Raw genomic sequence first — 11,929 nt, forward strand, 5'->3', positions numbered from 1 at the left:
ACTCAAGTCCCTTGTGTCGATGATGCCAATCCAACCATCTCATCTTCTGTCACCCCCTTCTCCACCTCCCTCAGTCTTTTCCAGCATCAGGGACTTTTCCAATGAGTCAGCTCTTCGCATTAGGTGGCCAAAGTGTTGGAGCTTCAGCTTCAGCATCAGTCCTTCCAAAGATATTCAGGGCTGATTTCCTTTAGGATTGACTGGTTTGACTCCATATAATCTTAAATATGCTCTAGTGTTTTCTCCCAGTCTATAGACTTCAATGTGAAGCCCTGTTGACGCTGCCTTCTTATGCCAGGGCTTGCTTTATACCTTGCTGACTAAAGATATAGAAAAGAGGAGGTCAGCAAATTTACCAAAGGCAAGCCAATGTTCTTCCCTTTACCTGTTTGTAACCTCCTCTATTATTACAGAGGAATTGCACCAAACCTTTCACAGGTTTATCCTGGACTATTCATATTAGATGGACAATATCTTTTTCTGTCTAATGTTCATAGAGAATAAGATGATGCAGCTTCTCCTAATAGGATACTATGCTTAACAATTTGTATCACTAGCAAGTGGCTAGTATAAATCCCACAGGCAATTTATTAGCAACATTAATGAACTGAACTAAATGTCTAAAAGTTAATTTGAATATATTTTAGTATTGACAAAGTTCATTGTATATATATTTGTTATTCTTGTTGCCCACAACTCTAACCTGTGTATAAATTACAATTCTACTTGCTTGTGATTTGTTCTGAGATTTTTCTGGCATCATCACTTACACTAATGAAATAATGATTTGGTTTGGAAAGGTCTTCCAAAGGCTGAATTTAGGACTGAATTTACAATCAACTTTTTTGACCCATGTCATTTTTCTTTGTTATACTTTAGAATGTGAGCTATCTAATATTATAGTCACATGTAGCTACTTACATTTACATTAATTAAAAATTAAATACCTTAGTTGTGCCAGCCACATTCACGTGTTCAACAGCTAGTGGTTAACTTAATTGGACAATATAGAGAGTATTCCTATCTGCAGGAGAAATTCTGTTTCCCACTGTTCTAAAAGAGATGCTAACAGTTCTGTTAACAATAAAGCAAAGTAGTGGTAATAAATTAATTAAAAATACTCATTATTTGCTAGGCAGTTAAGAAGGGATTGGATACTATTATTATTCTTATTGTAGAGTTTGAAGAGGCTTGATTGGTGGGATATAATTACAAACAATTTAAATTGTGCCTCCCACCATCTTTCAAATGCACTCAATGGGGTGAGTTTTCTTTTGACTCCCATGTGACAATTGAGAGAGTGTGTGACTTTTCTTCCCTCCAAGAAATTTCTCCAATAACCTTTAGTCACAAAACATAGTGTCAATTCAACAATTAGAATTCCTGATCCCATGTAGTTATTAAAGTTGTGAAACTGATTTAAAATTGAGGCTTCTCCACTCCTACAGTCTGGACCCATTGCTGGCGGGAAGGTGTCATGTTATAAGGGAGGTTTGGTTGGCTTCTTTCATGTTTTTGTACCTAGGACATGTTTTCTTCCTCCATCAGCTTGATTATAACAGCTGGTTCTAAGATAACATTTCTACTATGGTCTGATTATTCACAGAACGATCTCTGTCTGTTTCCAAGGCACACCATTCAATATTACAATAATCCAAATGTATGCCCAACCACTAATGCTGAAGAAGCTGAAGTTGAACGGTGCTATGAAGACCAAGCTGGCATCAAGATTGCCAGGAGAGATATCAATAACCCAGAATTCATATGTTGAATCCTAACGTTCAATATGATTACAATAGGAGGCAGGACCTTTGGAAGGTAATTAGATCATGAAGATGGAGCCCTCGTGAATGAGATTTTGTTGTTGTGCAGTTGCTCAGTCCTGTCTGACTCTTTGCAACCCCATGGAATGCAGCACACCAGGCTTCCCTGTCCTTTATCAGCTCTCAGAGCTTGAGCAAAGCTCAGCATCAGGCTTCCAATGAATATTCAGGACTGATTTCCTTTAAGATTGACTAGTTTGATCTCCTTGTTGTCCAAGGGACTCTCAAGCGTCTTCTCCAATACCACAGCTCAAAAGCATCAATTCTTTGGTGCTCAGCCTTCTTTATGGTCCAACTCTCACATCCGTACATGACTACTGGAAAAACAATAGCTTTGACTAGACGGACCTTTGTTGGCAAAGTAAAGTCTCTGCTTTTTAATATGTTCTCTAGGTTTGTCATAGCTTTTCTTCCAAGGATCAGACATCTTTTAATTTCATGGCTGCAGTCACCATCTGCAGTGATTTTGGAGCCAAAGAAAATAAAGTCTCTTACTGTTTCCATTGTTTCCCAGTCTGTTTGCCATGAAGTGATGAGACCAGATGCCATGATCTTAGTTTTTTGAATGTTGAGTTTTAAGCCAGCTTTTTCACTCTCTTCTTTCACCTTCATCAAGAGGCTCTTTAGTCCCTCTTTGCTTTCTTGCCATAAGGATGGTGTCATCTGCATAGTGAAGTTTTTGATAATTCTCCCAGCAGTCTTGATTCCAGCTTGTGCTTCATCCAACCTGGCATTTCACATGATGGTCTCTGCATATAGGTGAAATAAGCAGGAGGACAATATACAGCCTTGACATACTTCTTTCCCAATTTGGAAACTGGGAAATTTCCCAGTCCATTGTTTCAAGTCCGGTTCTAACTGTTGCTTCTTGACCTGCATACAGGCTTTTCAGTACTTGGGTGCAATCTTAGAAATGACAGAATGATTTCTGCTTGTTTCCAAGGAAACCATTCAATATTACAATAATCGAAGTGTACCCCAACCACTAACGCCAAAGAAGCTGAAGTTGAACGGTTCTATGAAGACCAAGCTGGAATCAAGATTGCCAAGAGAAATATCAATAACCTCAGGCATGCAGATGACACCACCCTTATGGCAGAAAGCGAAGAGGAACTAAAGAGTCTCTGGTTTTGGTATCAATATAGTGCATGATCTCATAGGATGATATTATAAGTATTTCCTCCTATTCTGTTCCTTTTTTTAAGTTTATAAAGGAATTGCATTAATTATTCTTTAAATTTTGATAGAGTTTACTAATGAAAATTTTATGTGGGTCTGGATTTTTTGTGGGAAGTTTTTCAAGCTACTAATTTAATCTCTTTGCTTTTTATAAATATATTCACACTGTCTATTTATTCATGAATTGATTTGGATAGTTTATATATGTCTAGAAATTTGTTCATTTCATTCAGACTATCACATTTGCTGGCTTACGGAGTTCATAATATTTACTGATGTTGCTCTATGTTCCTGAAAGATTGGCAGTGATGTTCTCTATAATTCCTGATTTTAGTAATTTGACTCTTTTTTTTTCTTAGTGTGTGTTATAGTTTGTCAATTTTGTTGATCTTTTCAAAGAAATAGCTTTTCATTTTTTTCTCTGTTGTTTTTCTTTTCTCTATTTTCATTTTCACTCTAGTCTTTATTATTTTCTTCCTTCACATTTAATTTTCTTTTCTTTTTCCAATGCCATATGGTGGAACTTTAGGTTATAATTTGAGATGCTTTTTTAACATGATTACTCAGGGTATAAATTTCTCTCAGGAGCACTGCCTTCACTGCATTTCTTAAATTTCATTAGATTGTGTTTTCATTTACCTCAGAGTACTTTCTGGTTTTTCTGGTGTCTTTTTTCCTTGGTGTATTGGTCATTTAGAATTGTATTGTATAATTTTTACACATTTGTGATTTCCCTTTTTTTTCTCTTATTGATTTCTAACATACTTATCTGATTTTATTCCTTTTAAATGTATCTTTGCTGTCTTTTTTCCTTTTTTTGCATAATGCCTTTGAAAGATAATATTCTGCTGTTTCTAGGGAAATAGCATTTTATAGATATTCTATAGATGCCTCTTGGGGCTTCCCTGGTAGCTCAGCTGGTAAAGAATCCACCTGCAGTGCAAGAGACCCTGATTCGATTCCTGGTATGTGAAGATCCCCTGGAGAAGGGGTAGGCTACCCACTCCAGTATTCTTGGGCTTCCCTTGTGGCTCAGATGGTAAAGAATCTGCCTGCAATGCCAGACACCTGGGTTCGATCCCTGGGTCACTTTGCCCGCAAAGGTGTGTATAGTCAAAGCTGTCTGTATAGTGATGCTTTGTATCACTTCATGCAAATAGATGGGGAAACAATGGAATCAGTGGCAGACTTTATTTTGGGGGGCTCCAAAATAACTGCAGATGGTGGCTTCAGCCATGAAATCAAAAGATGCTTGCTTCTTGGAAGAAAAGCTTTGACAAACCTAGACAACATAATAAAATACAGAGACATTACTCTGCTAACAAAGGTCCATCTAGTCAAAGCTATGGTTTTTCCAGTAGTCATGTATGGATGTGAGAGTTGGACTGCAAAGAAGGCTAAGCGCCAAAGAATTGATGCTTTCGAATTGTGGTGCTGGAGAAGACTCTTGAGAATCCTTTGGACAGCAAGGAGATCAAACCAGTCAGTCCTAAAGAAAATCAACCCTGAATATTCATTGGAAGGACTGAGTCTGAAGTCCTTCTGAAGCTGAAGCTCCAATACTTTGACCACCTGATGCAAAGTGCTGACTCATTGGAAAAGACCCTGATGCTGGGAAAGATTGAAAGCAAAAGGAGAAAGGGGGTGGCAAAGACTGAGATAGTTAGATAGTATCATCGACTCCATGGACATGAATCTGATCTAAGTCTGGGAGATAGTGAAGGACAGGGGAGCCTGACATGCTGCTGTCTATGGGTTCGCTGAGTCAAACATGATTTAACAACTGAACACAGTGACAAATATGTGTATGTTTGTGTATATATACAAACAAATGCAAGTTGTATGCTTGTATGAAATTAAGTAAAATTAAGAAAGCTATATCACCAGTGTGTTAGAATCTGTTACCTCAAGGTGACACCTTTCAGGAAGGGAATATCATTACTTTTCACTTTGTGTATTGTTTGACTTGTTGCAAGAAGCAAGCATTACATTTCTGATTTTTAAAATCCAGTATATATTTCTGAAATATTTCTGAAAAATATATTTCAGAGATGTGCAAAAGAAACAGAATATGAGGGCAAAAGAAAAGAGAACAGCAAAAGAAGATGATAGAAGTATCACAAGTAAGTCTGAAATAGAAGTAAAATCAGAACTTTGGGTCCATGAGGACCCTTGGATGAGGAAAAGGGAACACCTGCAGTCTCATTTCTCCACTGTGGGAAGATTTTCTGACCTTATTGAACATCTTTCATTTTTACTCTGCTCATACTTGTCAAATAATACTTCTGCTTTCTGTGGCAAGTGCCATTCTGCATTTTCCCTGCCCTTGAAGAGAGACACTCGTAGTGTCACAGACATCAAATTCCAATCAAGCTTCCTTCTGGAAATGAAACATGAGCATTTGGTTTTAAAATCAGTCTGGAGGATTCCATCAGAGTGGACCATCACTGAAGCTAATTTGGTAGCTAGTCATAAAACCCAATCCCATGAGATAAGTTCATCGCTATAGGTAGTATTTAATAATCATGCAATATTCTGTCTTTATACATAAAAATGGCAGTGCCAGTAAAGGAAAGAAACAAGTGATGGGTTTAGAATGCATTCATTGTCTGTTAAACATCCCTATACCACCCACCGGTTGGCTTATTATTTATGAAAGCAACACACACACATAATGTCCACAAGGAGCAAGCTAGAAAATACACTTCTGCAGATTTGGAGTATAAAGCATAGTGTGTAATTCTAATGTTAAGATTTAGAACCATCTTTATCTGGAAAGTGAATTTAGATACTATACACAGCAAAGAAGACTTTTTCTTTATTATAAATATCAATGCCATCTTTTACAAATATCAACATACAGTGTTGATAAATTTGTTAAAGATAATTTTTATGTTCTGCTTTTCCAAGAAAAGTCCCCAGGAGTTTTTCCCTTTATATATATATATATATATATATATATATATATATATATATATATATATGCATTTTAAAATGCACAGATTGATTTGGACTCAAGAGGTCTGATGCAGGCTAGAAGATGCTGAAAAGCATTTCTAGAAAATTCTATTTGTTTATTATATTACAATTCTCTGTGTTTTAATTTACATATTTGCCAAAGAGTTTTTATTAAATTCATTTTTTTAGAATGCTCTAAAAATGAAAGCAGCAATGGTAGTGTTTAGTGTTCCTCTAATTTTTTTATATGTGTTTTAGTTTCTGAATCCAGTCATCATTATATATTTCAAGGTCTATCTTGTGTCTGTCTTTTACTCCAAGCACTTCTTGTCTGTCCTTCTCAGAGGATTGGTACTGTGATTAAGGGCCATTTCTGTTCTTGGTGGTATCTCTCAGATGATGCCCAAGAGCAGCATTGACTCTTTCCACTCCATTCCTTATTTAAGATAGCATAAATCTGGATGTAATTTCCTCTAAATATATGCTATTTAATGCTTTTGACCCTTCTCCATTTTTACTTAAACATAGTCACAAGTAAACATGTACGTGTGTCTCTAAGTATAACAAATTTAACAAAAGAGCTTCATTAAAATATTGATATTTATATAATTAGATGATGGACTTCCCTAGTGGCTCAGATAGTAAAGAATCTGCCTCCAGTGCAAGAAACCTGGGTTTGACCCCTGGGTCAGGAAGATCCCCTGAAGAAAGGAATGGCAACCCACTCCAGTATTCTTGCCTGAAGAATCCCATGGACAGAGGAGTAGGCTACAGTCCATAGGGTCACAAAGAGTCGGACACAACTGAGATACTAATACACAACAACAACATGATTAGGTGACAGGTTACCTGTAAACTTCATGCAAGATTTCTAAATTAAGACAGCTAGCAAGTAATACAATTATATAGAAAAATATGATCTTCTCAAAGAGAAATCAGCACAAATCGAAATATGTCAGAACCTGCCTGGCTTGTAACTTCCAGTTCATGATTGGTCCATTTCTTTGCCCCATTATCCTGTGCATTTATCTTCTGCTGGTGTATGTTGGTGTACATCGTTAATACCACTGGTTCATGTTTTTTTCATATTTTCCACTAAACACTTGAATGCTTGCTTAGTTCTCTGTCTTTTATTATTTGTGATATTAGTTGTGCTGCTTACTTTAATGAAAAGAGCCCTGGTGGCTCAGACGGTAAGGAATACACCTTCAGTGCAGGAGACCCAGGTTCGATCCCTGGGTTGGAAGGATCCCCTGGAGAAGGCAAAGGCAACCCACTCCAGTATTCTTGCCTAGAGAACTCCATGGGCAGAGGAGCCTGGTGGGCTACAAGACTTTGGGGTCTCAAAGAGTCAGACACGACATGGGCGACTGACACATACCACACACACTTTAATAAAGGAATGATAATAATAACACGTGTTGGGGACCATCCCTGGGCCAGCACACTTCTAAGCACTACATAGATTTTACTTTTTCTTCTTTCCATAAGTAGCTTCTACTTTTGTTTTTATTTCATAGAAAAGAAATCTGAGTTACATAGAGTTTGTACAACTTGACCAAAGTCACAAAGTTAAGCAGCAGAAGACTCTAACTCCAAAGTGTCAATGGTTAATTAGTAACTGAGATCTACCATATAGAGTAGATGTTTGAAATGCAGAGAGTCGAAAATCATGCATATTAGACACCTATTTCTGCATAACATGATACCCAAAAGCCTAGTGGCCTAAATCAATGAAACATATTATGTCACAATTTCTCTGAGTCAGGAAATCTGGAGTGACTTAGTTGGTCTGTCTCAAAGTGAAAGTGTTAGTCGCTCAGTTGTGTCTGACTTTTTGTGACCCCATGGACTGTAGCCTGCCAGGCTCTTCTGTCCATGGGATTCTCTAGGCAAGAATATTGGAGTGAGTAGCCATTTCCTTCTCCAGGGGATCTTCCCAGCCCAGGGATCGAACCCAGGTTTCCCCGCATTGCAGGCAGATACTTTACTATCTGAGCCACCTGAAAAGTCTTAATACCAAGTTGCAAATCCAATGATAAAGTTTGGGGAGTTCATGACTGCCAAGCAGATACACAAAACAGCACCACTTCCATGCAAATTGCTTCAGTACAGAGTATAGACAGAGTTGTCAAAATAGAACACAGTCTCAGGCAGTGTCTGTTATTATGTGTATTTCCCTTCATATCGTCAAGTGAATCATGAAACAATCTCAGGATCAGCAGGAGAAACCCAAGAAGTATATTCAAGTAAAAACATGTTTTTATTAGTTCTGCTTCTGTGATTGGAATTTGCTTGATATTATTATCAATTAAAACATTGCCACTTACATCTGAGAAATCTGACCATTAACTTAGAATCCACATAGCTCCTTTAGCCAACACATGCTCAGTCCTATCCAACTCCCTGAGATGCCATGGACTGTAGCCTGCCAGGCTCCTCTGTCCATCAAATTTTTCAGGCAAGAATACTGGAGTGGGTTGCCATTTCCTACTCCAAGCCAGTCCCTCTGGTTCTGATCTAACACAACAGTGCCATCAAGTTGTCTGCTTGGTCTCAACTGAGAATATGATTGGGGAGAATCCTCTCTAAGCTCTCCCACATGGTGGTTGGCAGGTCTCAGAAGCTCCAAGCCCATCTTAGTGACTATTGGTGGGCTTAAAGTTCTTGATGAATGTTGGCCAGAGGTGATAGTTCCTGTCCATTTGGGTCTCTCTATAGTGTTACTCACAACTAGTAGTAGACTTCCTCAGGAACAGCAAAGAAGAGAACAAGAGACAGTAGGTGGAAGATATAGTCTGTCATTAACCTAATGCTGGAAATGAAGCTTTCACTTTCACCATAAGCTGTTTATTAGGAGTGAGTCACTAGATCCAGCTCACCCAAGAGGAGAAGATTACATGAATACCAAAAAGCAAGGATAATTAGGTGCCATCTTAGATGTAGTCTTCCAATCATGAGACCCCTATTTTGAATCTGGTACGAAACAGTTATGCTTTCAGAAAGTCACAGCCACTAATTTTCTCTTCAAGCTCATGATGTTAATAACCAGTCTGACCAAAGTTGTGGGGCTATTCAAGGAATAAAAGAAAAATTATAGATATGAAAAATTAAGAGCTTGATATAAATATGACTATACTATATTATTTTTCAAAGACAAGGGATTATCACTAACTCACTTTGATTAGATCGTATCTCTTCTCCATTTATTTTCTCATTACACTGCACATCAGTGCTAAATTTCATTTTCTTCTTATATCCACAGATAAGCAAGTAATCACCAAAAGTTGTGAAATGACCAACAGAGAGCAAACTAATATTTGTAAAGCTTGTCTCCTATGTTGATCTCTGTGCTGGGCACTTAATAGGCAAGATCTCATTTAAATCCTCACAATCACTTTCTTAGGGGTTAACCCATTTATTCCTTCTGCCAGATACTGACTCTTGAAGAAATACAGCTAATGATCAGACAGAGTGGCTCTGTTTTTCCTTTCACTTGTCCTCAAAGGCAAGTCCATAATAATATCTTTCATTTTGCCCCTTTCAGAGAGTTTTAGAGATGTAGAAATAGCTTTATTGATATTGATCATTTTTTTTTTACTTCTAAGAAATACCACAGCCCCCAAAATTCCATAGACACCCATCTATCATTTTCTTTAAAGTCTCCAGAGAAAAAAGTCTCCTTGTTTAAGATGTCACGTTACATTGGTTCAGCGCCTGCACTACAGTGGCTCAGGTTCCCTTATGTGTTGCTTCACATTTATACATGCGCGTGTGTGTGTGTGTGTGTGTGTGTGTGTGCATCCTCAAGTTACATCAGAGTTCTTTAAAAATAGAGATAACACTTTTTATAAAGCATAAAATAATGAGTTTCTCACTCTCAGAAATACATACATACTTGCACACAACATACGTAACGTGTATACTCATAGGCATTCACAAACAAATCAATCATTGGATGATTGGCCTCAGTATAGTCTATTTGAAAATTACATGTATCAGTGAAATCTAACTTTGATTTTGACATTTCTAAGGGACCCCTTTTTTATAATTGCCTTCGGGGCTACATTTCCACACTACAAAAGACACAAAATAAGAAATTCAACTTGCTGTTTAAATAAATATAATATTGTTCAGATCTATCGTGTATGTAGTTCATATGCAAAGGCTTTGAATGACCATTTCTAATAATCAATAGCACATTCAATGGAAAAAATGGTCACAAAAATGCCTCAAGTACCCTGAAGAGGAAATCCAAGAGTGTTTGGGGTGCTTTCTGTATCTTGGGGTGTAGTCACACAATTTCTCAATGTGACAGATTTGAAGGTAGTTGCACTCATTAGATACTAGACTCTGATTTGCTAGCTTTCAGAAATGCCTTTCATAATTTCACATTACATCATAGTTAGTCCTATCCTAGAGGACTGTTGTTCTCCACAAGAAATCAAGGCATAAGTAGTTTCATACTATACAAATTAAATGTGTCATTTATGTGTGATTATATTCCATGCTGGTTAAGATAAAATTAATGAAATTACTTGGGTCACATCATTTACTTCTGCATTTCCCATAACCCCTTGCTAATGGCTAGGTACAAAGTTAGTAAATAACATGAGTTTAGGTTAAATTTTTTGGTGAAACTGACTACCAATGAGTTACTCTGGCATTTTCAAATGGTACATTCCAAAAGGTGCCATAATAATCAAGTAATTCCTAGATAAAAATCATTCCCAAATGATATACATTTTAATGCTTCCTTTAAACAATTGCTGAGTTTAGGAAAACATGAGTCTATGTAATGGAAACAGGTTGCTGGCTAGATAATTTGAAAACCACAATTCTGGCTGCAGAATTTCATTTAATGCACTGAGTGCTTTGGTATAGTTGTTTTGCTTTCATATAATTGAGTTTTCCTATTTGAAATCGGGAAACCTAAAATCATAGAATGTAAGTTCTGTAAGCGACTTTGATATCTGGTTAAAACCCCACGTTTTACAGATTGAGATTACATCCATCGAAATGGGCTACATCTTGCCACTGAAACAAATATTCCCTAAATCTCAGGAACATAAAATAGCAAGGGTTTCTGTCTCACTCTTGCAAAGATTACTCAAGGTTTGAGTGACTATCCTGGGCAACTGTATTAACTAATTTAGTAAGGCTATAATTAATCAGGTACTACTAAAATCCCTCACTCCCATAACCAGTTATTAGACTGAACATTTATTACAGTAGACCTTACCAAGGATGACTAGGGGATGTCTGTACAGTCTGCATGTTGGCTAAACTCTCCAGGCAGCTTTAATCTTATGATGCATATATATTAACCTGCTGTAATTGTTAATTGTATGTGTCAATTTAATCAGGTCATACAGTGTCTAGATATTTAGTCAAACCTACTGGTGGGTTCATCAGGATGTTTTTAGATGAGGTTAACATTTGAATCAATAGACTGAGTAAAGAATATTTCCCCTCTTAATGTGGGTAGCCCTCATCTAAACAGGTGAAGACCGGAATATCTGCATAGAACAAAAAGACTGAGGAACAGGGTTCTCCTGTCTTACCACTTGAATTGGAACATTGATTTTTTTTTTCCCCCAGTCTTTGGACTCAGGCTGGAATGGTGGCTTTTTTAGAGTCATGAACCTGCCAACCACACATATTGGGCCTTTTTGGCTTCGAAAATTACTTGAGGCAGTTCTTTATAATCTTTATTCTTTCTCTTTCACTAATATGTGAGATGTATGTACACATGTATATGCATGTATCCTATATCTCATAGTTTCTGGAGACTAATGTAATCAGATTTTGGTACCAAGAGGAATAGAAATTTAAGGGTGAGTTTTATGAATTGCTTCTGAGGCCTCTGGAATTGGCTCTGTAACTTGATTAGATGTAAAGAGAAAGTACTGATAGTCCATGGAGTGATCTGGCTCTAGAGGTTTGCCGAATATTACCACTGGATACTC

This window comes from Muntiacus reevesi, chromosome 16 (assembly GCF_963930625.1).
Source record: "Muntiacus reevesi chromosome 16, mMunRee1.1, whole genome shotgun sequence".
Classification (NCBI taxonomy): Eukaryota; Metazoa; Chordata; class Mammalia; order Artiodactyla; family Cervidae; genus Muntiacus; species Muntiacus reevesi.